General features: G+C 48.1%; 1 protein-coding gene across 3 annotated transcripts in view; it reads right to left on the minus strand.

The window, feature by feature from the left end:
- The window catches only part of HIC2 (HIC ZBTB transcriptional repressor 2), an 81,451-nt gene that overhangs the window by 31,428 nt on the left and 34,140 nt on the right, over positions 1-15,883 (minus strand). For all 3 annotated transcript variants that reach the window (XM_066609866.1, XM_066609867.1, XM_066609868.1), the window contains exon 2: positions 1,487-1,535. The gene's annotated coding sequence lies outside the window, so the exon portion shown is untranslated. The remainder of the gene's footprint in view (positions 1-1,486; positions 1,536-15,883) is intronic.

Raw genomic sequence — 15,883 nt, forward strand, 5'->3', positions numbered from 1 at the left:
TTCCTTTTCCAGCTCAAGTGGAAAAGAGGAGCAGTGGAGGCAAGTGAGCAAAGATGAGCACCTCTTACCAATCCGGTGCCCGAGGCAACTGTTTTAGTTGACCTCACGGATGAGCCGGCCCTGGTCTAAAGGTCTAATGAGAAAGTCTGGATTGCGCTAGAAAATCCAGGTGGGTGAAGCAAAGCACTTTAGGATTCACTTTATGCAACTATTGCTTCAATGGAGAGGGGGAGCAGAGGAAACCACATGAGGGACCGGGAAGCTCTGAAACAGAGAAGAATGGAACAAGCAAAAGAAATGCAAGCCTGGCTGTTTCACGCTCAGAAATCCAAAGCAGCCGAGGAGTGTCATCCACGACATGGTTCCGTGAGCTCAGCACCACTGAGTACAATGGGATTACTCCCAGTGCATTCTGCACCATTGTGTGACGGGGCTGATCTTGTCATTGCCAAAGGCTTCCTCCTTACCCGATGATGTGTCAGCCTTTGGTCCTCCCACTTCCTCAAATGGGAAAAGAAAAGAGGAGGGGCAGAGCAGAACAGGAAGCAGGGAGAAGAGTGGAGGGCTGGAGCGTCCTACACGCTACCCCAGTAAATTCTGAACTGATGCGCCATGAATCGCCCACAGGTGTGCTGTGGGAGTTTGGGGGGAGGTTAATTTATTAGCAGGGCCACTGGGGATGTGAGACCTCCACCGGAAGCGCACATGTGCCTTATCAAGTGCCAAAAATGACGGTATGCCCTGAAAAATTTTAGCTAGCCAGTGTGCCATGAGATAAAGGTCAAAAACTGCTGCTCCGGCTCATCACTCTTCTCCCTTCCTGTCCTGCTTTGCCTTCCTCTTCATTTTCCAATCCAGGGAGTGGGAGGAGGCTCAACGGAGGCTAGAGCATGGACAAGATGGCACACCTCACCAACCTGCTGTTTGTGGCAACCGGCTCAGTTGGCCACAAGGGCAGACCAGCCTTCGGGACTGGCCAACAGATGCATGACTCCTTGCATGTGGACAGACCTGTGGCATGGACCTCAAATTTTGTAGCCTCCCCTGCTTTAGGAGATTGTGGGAGAGGAGACAGGACTTTTGAACTAGTCTGGGGTCTTGGCAAGCCGCTTATCTTAGTGGTCTTGTCTTAGCAAGCCCCCTCTCACCACCATATTACGACACCAACAGAGGTCCTGAGACCTGGAGTTTATCTCCAACTTCTAAGCTTGATCTGGAGCACCTGTAAGACAACCACTCCCCCCTTTCTGTTCAGATCAACTCATCACAAACAGCCAAGCAACCAACATGGTTCTAGTCCTCACTGCACCCACACTGAAATAAGCTAGACACGTTCCCATGGTTCTGAGAAGATACAAGAAGGGATGGCTTGAGCCAAGTCATCGGAGACAATGAACCAGGGCTATCCCCAGGAACGTAGGCAAAGCAAGGCTGCCCCAGGTGTTGGAGAAAGGTTATTCCGAAGCAAACATAAAGCATCCCTTACCTCAGATACCAACAGGGGGAGTCCGCCCGGGGGCAACATGCAACACTACCTGGAGAGAAAGAGAAAGAACACAGTCAATGCTCAGTTCTGCTATTCATGAGTAAGTACCATGACTAAGACAGCCCCCCCCACTTCTTTCCACCAGCTGCTCCGATTCATCCTAAGAACACAAACAGGGCAGGCCTTAGGAGCTGCAGGGGCCAACGCAAAACATTTTTGCCATGGCCCCCATGCCTGTGGGCGCCCCCATCCACCAGGATAAGCAGCACTGGTGAGTCACTTGGCATTAGCATCAACACCAACTGCTTCTGGTGAGGCTGATTTCAAACCAATCGGAACCAGGGGCAGGCAGGAGGGAGGGAAAGCCCTCCCTCCCTCGCCATGCTATCTCCTTGCACCGCTCAGCATGGAAGATTCCATGCCAGAGGGTCAGCCTTGGAGAAAGGGGGTCTGCTGTGGGTGCTCCGCTTGCCACCCCAGTGTGGGGCCCCTCCAGGCATGGGACCCAATTTGGCCCTAAGGCCAGCCCTGAATACAGTGCAAGAACTACTGGGAAATCAGTTCCATTGGCCTTTCAAACGTACTAGCATTTGCATATAACAGTTTCCTTGCGGAGCACAAAGTGTGCAAAGTTCATTTTCTTTATTTTTCTGTTAATAAACTTTTTTACCATTTCCCATTTTCTTCGATAGCAGCCCACAAACACAACCAACCATCACAACTCAAAAATAATTCAGAGACAGCAACGCAATTGGCACAGAGTGCTGTGGGTGCTGCTATCACAATGCAAAACTTGCAACAACCCTGTAAGGCAAGTACAGTAATATCTCCAAAAGTGCAGCTTTTCTTAGCATGGATTTGCTGCACTGCTCTTTGTCCCGGCATGATTGAAAGTTCTTCTAGCCAATGGAAGCAATGCATTCTAGGAGGTGCAGGATCAATTAGCTCCAGTTTCCTAACCGATAAACCAGTGGTTCCCAAGCTGTGGGTGGGTGACCCAGTGGTGGGTTGCGACCTGATTTTTGGTGGGTCACCAAAGGGTGGTGGAAAGATAACTAATAGCCCAATCCTATCCACATTTTCCTGGGAGTAAGCCCCATTGACTAAAGGGACTTACTTCTGAGTAGACATGCATAGGATTGGGCTCTAAATTGCCTCAGTCGGGCTACTCAAAAATCAGATACTGTAGCGGCTAATTACCCTGCAAACAGCTCACCTCCTGCAGTTTGCGAGCGTGTGTAAATATAGGGAGATAAATGTTTGAGGATCTTTTTTTCTGGTTATCATCTTAATAATACAAACAAACAAAAGATTTCTTTCTAGATCTCCTCTTCAAAAAGTTTGGTAAAGCTAGATAGGTTCCGATTGAGTGTCATTTTAAAAAGTGGGTTCCAGTACTAAAAAGTTTGGGAACCACTGCATTATTGGACTCGTACAGCACTGTTTCATATGACACTTAACGTTCCAGAATGGGTCCCCCACACTATGACTGTCCCCATATTGCAGATGGGGAAGACTGAGGTTGAGAGGGCCTAAGCCTAAGCCAACCTAGAGAGTTCATGACAATGGCGTGAGCGGAGTTGGTGACCTTCTGATAGGCAGCTCAGAGCCCAATCATGAACTTGTCGCTGTGGCTTTCCACCAGAGCGCACTGTTGCAGACGTGCTGTAAGGCACGTCTGCAAGGCTTACTCCCTGGCCAGCGCCCATGCTAGCCCAGCGCCCATGCTAGCCCAGCGCCCATCCTCCACTGCTCAGCGGTCTCACACACCGCCAAGTTGCAGCATGGTAAGCGGGGGTGGGGAGGGGAGGAGGCGTTCTGGGGAAGGGGGAGGAATGGGGAGGGCAGAGAGAGGGTGGGCAGGAGGCGTGCCGGGGTAGGGAGCAGGGAGTAGTAGGCGTGCCGGGGTAGGGAGCGGGGAGGCAGGAAGCAGGTTCGGTGGAGCTCAGCTCCACCAGATTCTGACCATTCATTTAGGGCTCGGCGCCCTACACGAACGCCTTTACTTTACCGCCAACCTTTTGGTCAGCAGTAAAGTGAGTAGCCCCATCGTGGGGCTGCTTCCCTTACCCAGGGAAGGGGACAAAAGTTCCCATCTCCCGCAGCGCTGCCCACGGCAGGCTGAGGTGTGCAGGATGCGGCGGCAGCTGTTCACAGCGCTGCTCCAGCCGTGTGCCCTGGGCAGTTTAGGATTGGGCTGCCCGGCTCTAAACCAGTGAGGGTGAACCTTTTGGGCTCGGCATGTCAAAAATTCAGAAACTGCCGAACTTGATTCGGCTGGTGTGTCATCCCACCCATGTAAACAAAAGAGAAACCATTCTTTATATATTCATTTATTTAAAAAAATACAGTCCAATCATGTCTGGCACTACGTATTATATAAAGAAACACCAAATAATTACAAAAATGAAATATGAATAAAACTATCTCAGTTGTTGTTAGGTGCCGTCATGCATCATGGCATATCACCTTTGACACGCGTGTCATAGGTTCGCCGTCACACGTTCTTGAGATTAAGCCCCTCCAAACTAGATGAGACTTATTCCTGAGTAGCCACACCTAGGACTGTGCTATTTATTCACTTCACTACACCAGCGCTCATCATTCAAAGCGCATCCTCCAGAACGATGTCACTAGGATGGTATGCAGGGGGAAGAGGGCGTCCAAGAAGCTTCTTCATTAGTTACAGCCCATCCTTCACCCACCAATTTTCTCAGTATTAAACAGCCACGGATCCTGCGCCATCCCTCCGATAAGGGATCTGACTCACAGGAGCTTTTGTTTAGTTAGCCAACTCTCCGAAGCCTCCAAAGACAACATGTCATCCCCACTCAAACACAGTTCTAGCTTAACAGGTTTACAACATGCCTTGCCCAGGGAAAAGATGCAATGGGTAGGCTTGAAGGTTATCTGCTCCTGGGGCCACCCCAGCGCAAATGAAGGGCACGGATTTGTTTAAAAACCTCACGCTCTCGACAAACAGGGACTCTTGGCAACGCAAGCACCTTGACCGACAGTTTCGCCCAGCATGGCCTGCTCCCCGGACTGCAAACACAACCCCCTCACCCATAAAACTTGCTCATCACCTGCAGTTTCAGACGCAACCCCTCCCTCTCCACGCACACCCATTGGGAAACAGCTTCCAAGAAGGTAATAGGTCTGCACCGCCCCAGTTCCGAATTTGCTTCGGAAAAGGTTTCCAAGGGCAGCTTTTGCCTGGAAAAGACACAGGACAAACCAACCAGGGAAAAGACCAGACCCCAACCACAGTGTATCCCACAGGCCAAAGTGACAAACTGCACATGTGTCATTCATAAATGCTCTGGAATTGTGCAGAATTGATCACATCTACATTCTGGCCTTCTTCCAAAGAGCTCAAGGTGGCTTATATGATGCTATTCCACTTTATCCTTGCAATTTTATCCTGAGAGAGGAACATCGAAACTGCACCCAGGGAGGAGAAGAGAAGATAATAAATACAAAAAACTAGGCTCTAAGAAAAAAAAAATTCTAATTATACCCCAAAATGTTATTCCCAGAACTGTAACACAGCCTCAAACTCCGACAACTTTTCGCAAGTTGAAGTTTTTGAACTTCTCCAAAAGTCACTGCAGAAATCCAACTGTGAGGAAGGCTTCAAAAGAACACCTGAAATTCATCCCAAGCATAGAACACTGAAGCAAATAAGGTTTCAGACAGAATATGTGCTTGCTCTGTACAAAAATAATCCTTACGCTTCTATAAAATCTACAGTATAGAAATTAAAGAGCTCAAAACAATCCCAAAATTTATTTTGGCAAGCCAAACAAATTAGGAGAAGTTGTTGAGATCTTCTCCCCCAGAGCAGTAAGTAAGTAAGTAAATAAATAAATAAATAAAATAAGAATTCTTCACAAGCTCCATTTAAACCATTTATACCAAAATGCTGAAAAGTCATTTTAAGGATCTGACCTCTATCCCCGAAAGTAAACTGTATTGGGGGGGGGGGGCGGTGTTTCACTAACAGTTACACACAACACACAACAGTAACAAAGAATGCCGTGGCCTCCGCTGGGAGGCCAGCATAATCACTCCCTGCATTTTAGAGGAGGAGAAGAAAAATACACGAAAAGATTCCTAACTCTAGTTGCGATGACACCCATCAATAAAAATCAGCTTGCTCGAAGTGCTTGTGCAACAACCTGAAGATCTGCTCCTGCTCCATTTCCAAAAGGAGACTGTGCAATGTGTATACACAAAGCACAACACAACTAATGTTTGTTCATAAGCGGCAGGAAGCCATCATTGCATCAGGGACGACGCTACACAGCAACCTTGCCCCGGCCAAGCCCTCCTACTAATCAGGCCAAGATGACAGACGAAGAAGAGTGGGGAACAGACAACAGGAAATATTTCTTTACCCAGCACATAATTAATCTGTGGAACTCCTTGCCACAGGATGTGATGGTGGCACCTAGCCAAGAAGTCTTGAAAAGGGGACTGGACAGATCAATGGAATAAAAGCCTATCACAGGTTGCAAACTATGACCACTCTGGGTTTTAGAGGGAACTCATCTCTGAATGCTAGGCACAAGGGTGTGGCCACAGGATATGGGTCTCTTGTTGTCCTGAGTGCTCCTGGAGGCCTCTGGTGGGCCACTGTGAGATGCACAGATGGGACTTCAGCCTGATCCAACACGGCTCTTATGTTCTTATGGGAGATGGAGTACTGAGATGGTAGAATGGACTATGCACGCTGCAGGAAGGACATCTCACGTTTAAAATACTCTGTTAGGTAACTCACACTCACTCCAAGTACATAGGAGCACACAAGCTGGTCCATCAAGGCTCTCAGTTGGGTCGGCAGCTCTCAAGGGCTCATTCCCAACCTTACTTGGAGACACCAGGAATCACACCTGAGACCTTCTCTGGGCAAAGTAGCTGCTTGACCAAAGAGCTGCACGCAGCTTTACCCTCCTTCCTCTTTGAGGCACAGCACAAAGCAACATGCCCTGCAACATGAGACATGCCCCAGTGCGTCACACGCAAAGAGTGACACGCACAAGCAGGTACAATATGCTACGCAGCATGTCACGCAACATGCAAATAATACACTCCGTCTTGTCAGATGCGTGTCTGAGGTGGGGGGAGGGGGGTATCTGCTTGTTTCTATCATATACCCAACCATCAGCTAATGCAAAAGCTTATTTGGATCAAGAATCCAAGCAGGGGAGGAGGGGGAAAAGATTCCAAGACTGGGGATGGGGTAAGAAACAGCAGGAGGGAACAAGCACCCAAGACCTCAGCACACAATTTCTTGGCTCGCAACCAGAAAGCCAGGACACAGGCTGTGAACTCAGGCCAACACGTTAAGTTATTCTGCTCCAAAAGAAAGGCCATCCACCAGGCCGGCTTGTGGCTCCCGCTTATGCTGTACATCAATTAAATATCAAACCACATTTTCCGCCTTCTGAATAATAAAACAGGCCCTTAATAGTTTAGGACTCCCATATGGTCTCTGGTTCAATTATTTCCACACGCTCGTGGTGGTCGGCGCTCGGAGAGGGCTACTGAAAATTTAAAAAGAGACACACAACCAGGAAAGGTGGGACAAAGATGAAGGGCAAAGGAACAGACATCAAGAGGGGGAACGGCGGCCAGGATTTGTGTGGCGAGGCTACGGGAAATGGTTCAACAACACATGTGCACACACTCAAAAAACAAAAAAAAACAAAAAAAAACCAGTGAGGATGTGGGGGTTGATGAGTATGAACAAGCTAACATAACAAGTGAGCCAGGCTTTGAATGACACAATGGCAATCTGGCTCCCTTTTGTGTGTGATACCGAAGCTTTGCCCCCCTCAAGTGAGTATATGCCTCCTAAGACACAAATGAGTTTCTCTCTCCCTTTCTTTCCCCCTCCCCCAATTTGCCACAATTTCCAGAGGGGCTGTTGTGTTAAGTCTGCTGCTGCAAACACAACCAAGAGCCTTGCAACCATGGAAAGACGAACCAATTTACTTCAGCACAAGCCTTTGTAAATGACGGTCCACTTCTTCGGACGCATTTGATGTCCCCCAAATAATGGAAGCTACAAGGCATTTTGCGGTCATTAGCTACAGTTTGCTGTTTTTATATGATGTTGTCACCTTTTTTTGCTGTTCTCTTGCTGACAGCTTCGTTTGTTTCATAATATTTTAATGCCAACACACTCTCTCTCACTCGGCAGTTGTTCTTTCTGCAATTTTTCCTGCGTTTGGGAAAAGGGGAAATTCATTTAAAGATATCCAAGCTACAAAAAAAGAAAGAAAGGGAAAAAAAAATATATAAGGAGGGCAAGGCTGGGGTCTTATTAAACCCAAGTCACAGGCAAAATATTTTCGGCAGGAAGAAAAAGCAGGCGGGAGCGCCTCAATCAGGGGGTGCGCAGAAAGCTTTCAGGAACCATAAACCACCCTAACAAAAGACAACCACACAGGCGCAAGCTGCTCACAAAAGCCACCCGGTTTGATTATGCTGCTCTTAGAAAAGCCCCACGATTCCAAACTGAGAGCTTGAAAAACCACACCAGGCTTACTTGGAGACCCAAATGATGCACAAGAAAGGAAAGAAGCCCTGTGTACAACGGTGAGGCTTAGAAACCTCGCACACCGGGGCAGGGTTGTTTATAGATATTTGGGGGCAAACGGGAAGGGGGCATTCTATGGACATCAGAGCTCCTCCTTGGCACAGAAGAGATAGTTATCAAAAACCCGAAACAAGCACACAATTCTTTGAGGATGGAAAAGTAACGTGTTATCCTAAGCACGTTTACTTGGAGGAGGTAATTCTCCATTCATTTTACTGCCACTAAAGCCCCACTTAAGAAATTAACAAAGCCTGCACAAAATCATACCCCATTTCATTTGCAAAGAGAAGGAAGACGACTTCGAAAGCAGCGATACGTCCCTTAGAGTGCAACCCAAACCAAATTTTCCAGCACCAACATAAGGGCGATGCAACTCCGAGGGAAGGGAACAAACACTGCCTTACCTTGAGGAGGCCGCTGTGACTGCCCCTCCAACTGTAGGATGAAGGGCATGCCCCCTCCCCGGCACAGCTATGCCAGTGCTGGAAAGTTGGTTAGGACTGCGCCCTTAGTCAAATCGAGAAGCCCCAAGTTAGAATACACACAGACACACAAATGTATGTGTATTTAACTACCTATCCCCCCCAAGTATTTTTATGAACTTGAACAGCCTGTGAGATAATACCTAATTTTCCATAGTATAGTTGGCAACCTTCAGTCTCGAAAGACTATGGTATCGCGCTCTGAAAGGTGGTTCTGGAACAGCGTCTAGTGTGGCTGAAAAGGCCAATCCGGGAGTGACAATCCCTTCCACATTGGGAGCAAGTGCAGTCTGTCCCTGGCCTGTCTCCCTGGCTATGGGCCTTCCTTCTTTGCCTCTTAGCCTCAGACTGTTGGCAAAGTGTCTCTTCAAACTGGGAAAGGCCATGTTGCACAGCCTGCCTCCAAGCGGGCCGCTCAGAGGCCAGGGTTTCCCACTTGTTGAGGTCCACTCCTAAGGCCTTCAGATCCCTCTTGCAGATGTCCTTGTATTGCAGCTGTGGTCTACCTGTAGGGCGCTTTCCTTGCACGAGTTCTCCATAGAGGAGATCCTTTGGGATCCGGCCATCATCCATTCTCACGACATGACCGAGCCAACGCAGGCGTCTCTGTTTCAGTAGTGCATACATGCTAGGGATTCCAGCACGTTCCAGGACTGTGTTGTTTGGAACTTTGTCCTGCCAGGTGATGCCGAGAATATGTCGGAGGCAGCGCATGTGGAAAGCATTCAGTTCCTCTCCTGTTGTGAGTGAAGAGTCCATGACTCGCTGCAGTACAGAAGTGTACTCAGGACGCAAGCTCTGTAGACCTGGATCTTGGTATGTTCCGTCAGCTTCTTGTTGGACCAGACTCTCTTTGTGAGTCTGGAAAACGTGGTAGCTGCTTTACCGATGCGTTTGTTTAGCTCGGTATCGAGAGAAAGAGTGTCGGAGATCGTTGAGCCAAGGTACACAAAGTCATGGACAACCTCCAGTTCATGCGCAGAGATTGTAATGCAGGGAGGTGAGTCCACATCCTGAACCATGACCTGTGTTTTCTTCAGGTTGATTGTCAGTCCAAAATCTTGGCAGGCCTTGCTAAAACGATCCATGAGCTGCTGGAGATCTTTGGCAGAGTGGGTAGTGATAGCTGCATCGTCGGCAAAGAGGAAGTCACGCAGACATTTCAGCTGGACTTTGCTCTCAGTCTGGAGAGGTTGAAGAGCTTTTCGTCTGATCTGGTCCGGAGATAGATGCCTTCCGTTGTAGTTCCAAAGGCCTGCTTCAGCAGGACAGCGAAGAAGATCCCAAACAAGGTTGGTGCAAGAACACAGCCCTGCTTCACGCCGCTTCGGATGTCAAAGGGGTCTGATGTGGAGCCATCAAAGACAACAGTGCCCTTCATGTCCTTGTGGAAGGATCTGATGATGCTGAGGAGCCTGGGTGGACATCTAATCTTGGGGAGAATCTTGAAGAGGCCATCCCTGCTGACCAGGTCGAAAGCCTTCGTGAGATCTATGAAGGCTATAAAGAGTAGCTGTCGTTGTTCCCTGCATTTCTCCTGCAGTTGTCTAAGGGAGAATACCATATCAGTGGTGGACCTGTTGGCTCGGAATCCACACTGTGATTCTGGATAAACGCTCTCTGCAAGTACCTGGAGCCTCTTTAGTGCAACTCGGGCAAACAACTTTCCTACAACGCTAAGGAGAGAGATGCCACGGTAGTTGTTGCAGTCACCCCTGTCGCCTTTGTTCTTGTACAGCGTGATGATGTTTGCATCCCTCATGTCTTGTCTAAGACATCCCTCATGTCTTGTCTTGTCATGTCATGTCTAAGGGATGTCTTGTCATGTCTAATTTTCCATAAACATACAGGAAGCAGAGAATCTCTAGACGTGCCCACATCTTATAAAATACGACATGATGTGGCATGGGAGACTCCATGCCAATTTTCAACCACTGTGCTGGGACACATTGGTGTGCCATGGATACCCGGTAGATGTGCTGCGGGAGAGTCATTTATCAGTAAGGCCATTGGGGGATATAAGCCGCCACCCCCCCCCCCCGGCAGTGTGATGTGCCTTGTCAATTGATAAGAAAGTGATGGTGTGCCTTGACAATTTTAGCACCTTGTCATTGCGTGTTGAGATGAAAAAGGTTGAAAAATTGCTGGGAATCCCGAAGTTCATCTCAAAATTCAGCAAGAAAAGAATCTGCTAACTCCCCTCTACAAAAGCCCCTGGACAAATTCATTCCTCTATATTTATTTACTTGCTCAAAAAGACCTACTGCTCTTTTGCCATCCTGTTTGCGTTTAGGGGCAACCTTCCTCCTCCACAGTCATCTTTATTTAGAAAAGCCTGAACATGTCAAATTGGACAGCGAGTGTAAACTGCATGAACTGCACTTACTGAAAATACACTGAGTTACACTCAGGTTTCAGGACTGTATTAAAGGGGATATAAAATGATTTTTGACAAAAACAAGAAAGATGTTCATCTCTGGAATTTTCGAATGCATTTAAAAAGGGGCAAAAATTAAAAAGAAGTGCACCATGGCTGCAATTATGCAGGCTTTCCTGGGAATAAGCCTGTTGAATGCCATGCAACTTAATCCTGAGTAAACATGCAGCGACATTCAGCGTGTAGTTAGCCTGTGGAACTCCTTGCCACAGGATGTGGTGATGGCATCTGGTCTAGATGGCTTTTAAAAGGGGATTGGACAAATTTCTAGAGGAAAAGTCCATCACAGGTTACAAGCCATGATGTTTGTGTGCAACCTCCTGATTTAGAAGTGGGGTATCTCAGAATGCCAGATGCAAGGGATGGCACCAGGATGCAGGACTCTGTTGTCTTGTGTGCTCCCTGAGGCACTTGGTGGGCCATTGTGAAATACAGGAAGCTGGACTAGATGGGCCTTTGGCCTGATCCAGCGGGGCTGTTCATACGTTTTTATGCATACCAGGGCAAAAATGGACGCAAACAGGTGAAATGGGGGGCCAAGCTGACAAGTGTTTAAACTGGCAATTCTATTTCAGCCAACCTGTGGGACATTTGGCCAGGTTCCTGAACACCAAAGGTGCTCTCCCCCCCCCCCCAAATGCCAGGCATTTTTAGACAAATGATCTGAGTTTTATTGGCATTTCCTAGGCTTATGGAGGCAGAATCTCTGTTCAAGTCTTATGGGTGCTCTCCCTCTGAACTATACAGACACAGGAGAATCTGGCTAAACAAAGCAGAAGGGAAGTTATATACCATATCTTCTAGATGTTCTAACCACCTCCAAGAGCTGCCTTTGCCCAACTGAAATCAGCCCAAACTCCATCCACTAGACATTCCTTCAACTGCTGCCAGGTATCTATTGCCCAGCTTGCAGCCAAACGGCCCTGTTTACACAACCAGCTGATGACTTAAACACTCAGAGACGTCTTGGATTCATCAAAGTGCCTTAGAGATAACACAGGGCAGACAGAGATTTGTATCGCCCCAGAAGACAATTATTAGGAGGGAGTTCACGCGTTCATATGAGTCATCAGATCAAACCAGGTGTGCTTCAGAACCAGTTGCCTCCGGAATACCCAGGCTGGGGTGATGTCCAAGGACATTTTGCCCTCCCAATGTAACAGCTTTTGCTTTAAGATGCTGAGAGGAAGAGCCAAAACCTGCCGCCATATCCAAAGGAGCGGCCATGCCCACTACAACAACAACAACATTTATATACTGCTTTTCAACAAAAAGTTCACAAAGCGGTTTACAGAGAAAATCAAATATCTAATGGCTCCCTGTTCCAAAAGCGTTCACAATCTAAAAAGTGACTACTGTCACTTACTGCAGGTTTACCCTGGTGGTCATTTTTCTGGGGGTACTGCCCTTACCATCAGCCATCACCAGAAACCTGGTGATCAAAAGATTTTTTCTTTTCTCAAAGTGGTTCTACATAAACCACTTTGAGACACTTGTGCCTGAAAATCAGTATATAAATGATTTGAGTGTTGAATCAAGAAATGACAAGATGTGTGCTGGGCACACTCAAGTATGTGTGACATTACATGGGAATATCCTGATCTATGGACAATTCTGGAGAAAATTCAACAACTTACCAGAAGAGAAGACAATCTTCAAATATCAATAAATCCTACACATGTACTTGCGAAGGGGAAAAAAATTTAATTAATGCATCAATCTATTGGTTCTCTGTAGCAGTTTTTAAGCACTGTGCCTTAGTACATTTGGTGTGTCGTGAAAGGTCCGCAGGTGTGCCACGGGAGTTTGAGGGAGGGTCATATTTTAATAGGGTCATTGGGGGATGTGAGCCCTCAGCTGGCAGTACAGTATGCCTTGTGAAGCCATATCGGCCCAACATTTTTGTACACAACAAGGATCAAATGTGTGCACCTGTGGACTAGGCAGAAATGGGTTAATTGTAATAAAAAAAACAACCGATGGTGTGCTCTGGAAATTTTTCATCTTATGGCACACTGGACATATTGGCAACCTTCAGTCTCAAAAGACTCTGGTATCGCGCTCTGAATGGTGGTTCTGGAACAGCGTCCAGTGTGGCTAAAAAGACCGATTCGGGAGTGACAATCCCTTCCACACTGGGAGCAAGTGTAGTCTGTCCCTGGTCTGTCTCCCTGGCTATGGGCCTTCCTTCTTTGCCTCTTTGCCTCAGACTGTTGGCCAAGTGTCTCTTCAAACTGGGAAAGGCCATGCTGCACAGCCTGCCTCCAAGCACACTGACAAGGCACTAAAATGCATTGTCACGTACATGGGACTGGAGTGTGCCCAGGCCAACACACATCTTGTCACTTCTTGATTCAATACTGGCGTCCTCCTTTATTGAAGGCAACTGGGGTGCTGCTCCCCCAGACTTGGGCAGGAGGCACAGTCATTGCTATGAGATAGGGTTTTCCCCTCTGATCTACCCCCAAGGCACCTGTTCATGCCTACACAAAGCAGGTGGTCTGGAGCCCCTCCCTGGAGCCCCAAACCTTATGGAATTGGACAGAACGCCATTAATTCCCCACCCCAAACAGATGAAATCCCTACACAAACAACTGGCTATCTCTCATCTCATCTCCCTGGCACCTTGCACTCAGTAGTTCCGCTCCAAGAACAAAAGGAAGTTTCCACTGGTCTTCGTTTGCTTTGCCCTAACCAGGGAGCCGCTGCCATCCACCCAGTAATTACCGACAAGGAAACTTGGTCAGTCATGTAGAGGCAGTAACACTGGAGAAACCTGCTCAAGGGGAAGCCAGGCCAACTTTTTTCCCCCTCCACAAAGCCCTCTCTTTAATCAGCTCCCTTGTCCCTGGAGGGCATGGGAGATGGAGGGAAGGTATTGGATGCGGTGCATAAATGGAAACCTTCAAGAAGCATCAGACGAACACAAAAAGAAAGGGTGGATACCCTCCCATTGAGAAATCAATGTGCAATCATCGCCACCACCGAGGGTACGAGAGCATTCCTGACACCACCTAACACACCACACACAAAAAACCCACACCCTCAAGGCCAGGCCCTGAGAGTTGCAGAAGATCAACAGCTTGTGCTTAGCAAGGATCACGCAACCCAGACATGAATATTCCTAATCAAGTTCCGACAAGGACTCTAGAGATGTTTTCAGGACAGGTATGAGAGGTCAGGGGCCCTATTAGAGCTCCTTCAACGCAGCGCCAATCTGGGCTAATTTATCAGTAGGGACCATATGGGCAATTCAGATGAAAGGAATGGATTCTTGCCCATGGGTCTACTGCTTTGAGTGTATGGGACAATGCTCAGGGGAGGACGTGTGAGCAGCCACGGGGAGAACACCAAGCATTCTCTCATAGGAACGACCATGCTCCTGAAGAGCAAAACCACTAGGCATTGTTGCAACAGATAAATGACTGAATGGCACCAAAATGGGAAAGGATAAAGGCATGTTCCATCCATGACGGATCCACCCACCTTTACTCTTCCTCCAGGTGCTGCTCCTCAGTGTGGAGAGGGAAGAGAGGAATGGAGCAGCACTCTAGCCCACACTCCCCCTCTCCTCTGCCTTTTCAAATCTAGAGAGTGGGGCGAAGAAGGAGCAGCAGTGAAGGCAGGAGCTGTCATGCAAGGGGAAGACATTACACCAGGAGAACCTCAAGTGCTGTCCCCCTCCACAGTTGTGGCCAGCAGAGGCATGCTGGGGGACATGTGCACAACGAGCATGCTTTTGGCTCACGGTTCTCGGATTTTGCAAACTGCAATAAACATCCCTCTTCGAACCCAATAACCTTGCAACTGTTTAACAGGCTTAAGAGAAGCCTCTCCGGAGAAAGAGCTGGCCTTGATCAGCAGTCTGCTCCGGGGACATTAAAATCGGTCAAATCCAAAATCCAAGAGCCATTGACTCTTTTGCTGTATCAAGCAAATTGACTCAAGAGCGACTGACTGTTGCTGTAAACGAGTGAACCATAACACAGTGAGAGGCTTACGGGCAAACCCAACACTTAAGGCAGTGATTTTCAACTAGTGTGCTGCAGCACATGGGTGCGCCAGAAATCGTCCACAGGTGACCCATGGGAGTCTGGGGGGATTTATTAACTCCCATTAGGGGAGTTTGAGGGAGGGCAGAACCAGTGTCACTCTTCACTCAGCTGCTTGGCTCAGGTGTGCGCTATAAACACACTGGGATAGTAGTTTGGAATAGTTCGACCTGGAAGATCCAGGTTCAAATCCCCGCTCAGCCAAGAAGTTTCCTGGGTGACCATGGGCCACTCACCATCTCTAAGCCTCACAGGGTTGCGTGGAGAGGAGGAGGGAAAGAACCACGTACACCACCTTGAGCAACTTGGAGGAAGGGCAGTCTAAAAATGTGGAGAATAAATAAATTACTGACCAACAGTGCCTTTCAGCCCTCCACACAGAATAAAGTCAGGTTAGTCTCTACGTAAGAATGAACGGACACAAACCGGACATCAGAATATTCCGGATACAGTGATTTTCCCATCAAGCCCACCAGTCTTTTCACCAAGTAGCCAATCAGCCAACCAAGACTGACTTGATGTGGCCCAGAATCTGCAGACCCCTTACACTAGATCAGGGGTCTCCAAACTTTTCGGCCAGAGGGCCGCAAGAAATATCTGGCGCAGTGCTGAGGGCCGGAAAAAAATTTAAATATAAAATTTAAATAAATTAGAAATGGAACTTGAATGAATGAGTGGGCTCATTCACTCAGCCTCTCCGGCCTTCAGAACATCCTCCAGATGCAATCAGAGCACAGCTCTGGTCATGTTCAGTTGAGCGGGCCAGAGGCTTTCAGGGGACAAGAGCCTGGCTGCGGGTCGGATATAAGCTCACTGTGG

The sequence above is a fragment of the Tiliqua scincoides genome, chromosome 14 (genome assembly GCF_035046505.1).
Source record: "Tiliqua scincoides isolate rTilSci1 chromosome 14, rTilSci1.hap2, whole genome shotgun sequence".
In the NCBI taxonomy this organism is placed as follows: domain Eukaryota; kingdom Metazoa; phylum Chordata; class Lepidosauria; order Squamata; family Scincidae; genus Tiliqua; species Tiliqua scincoides.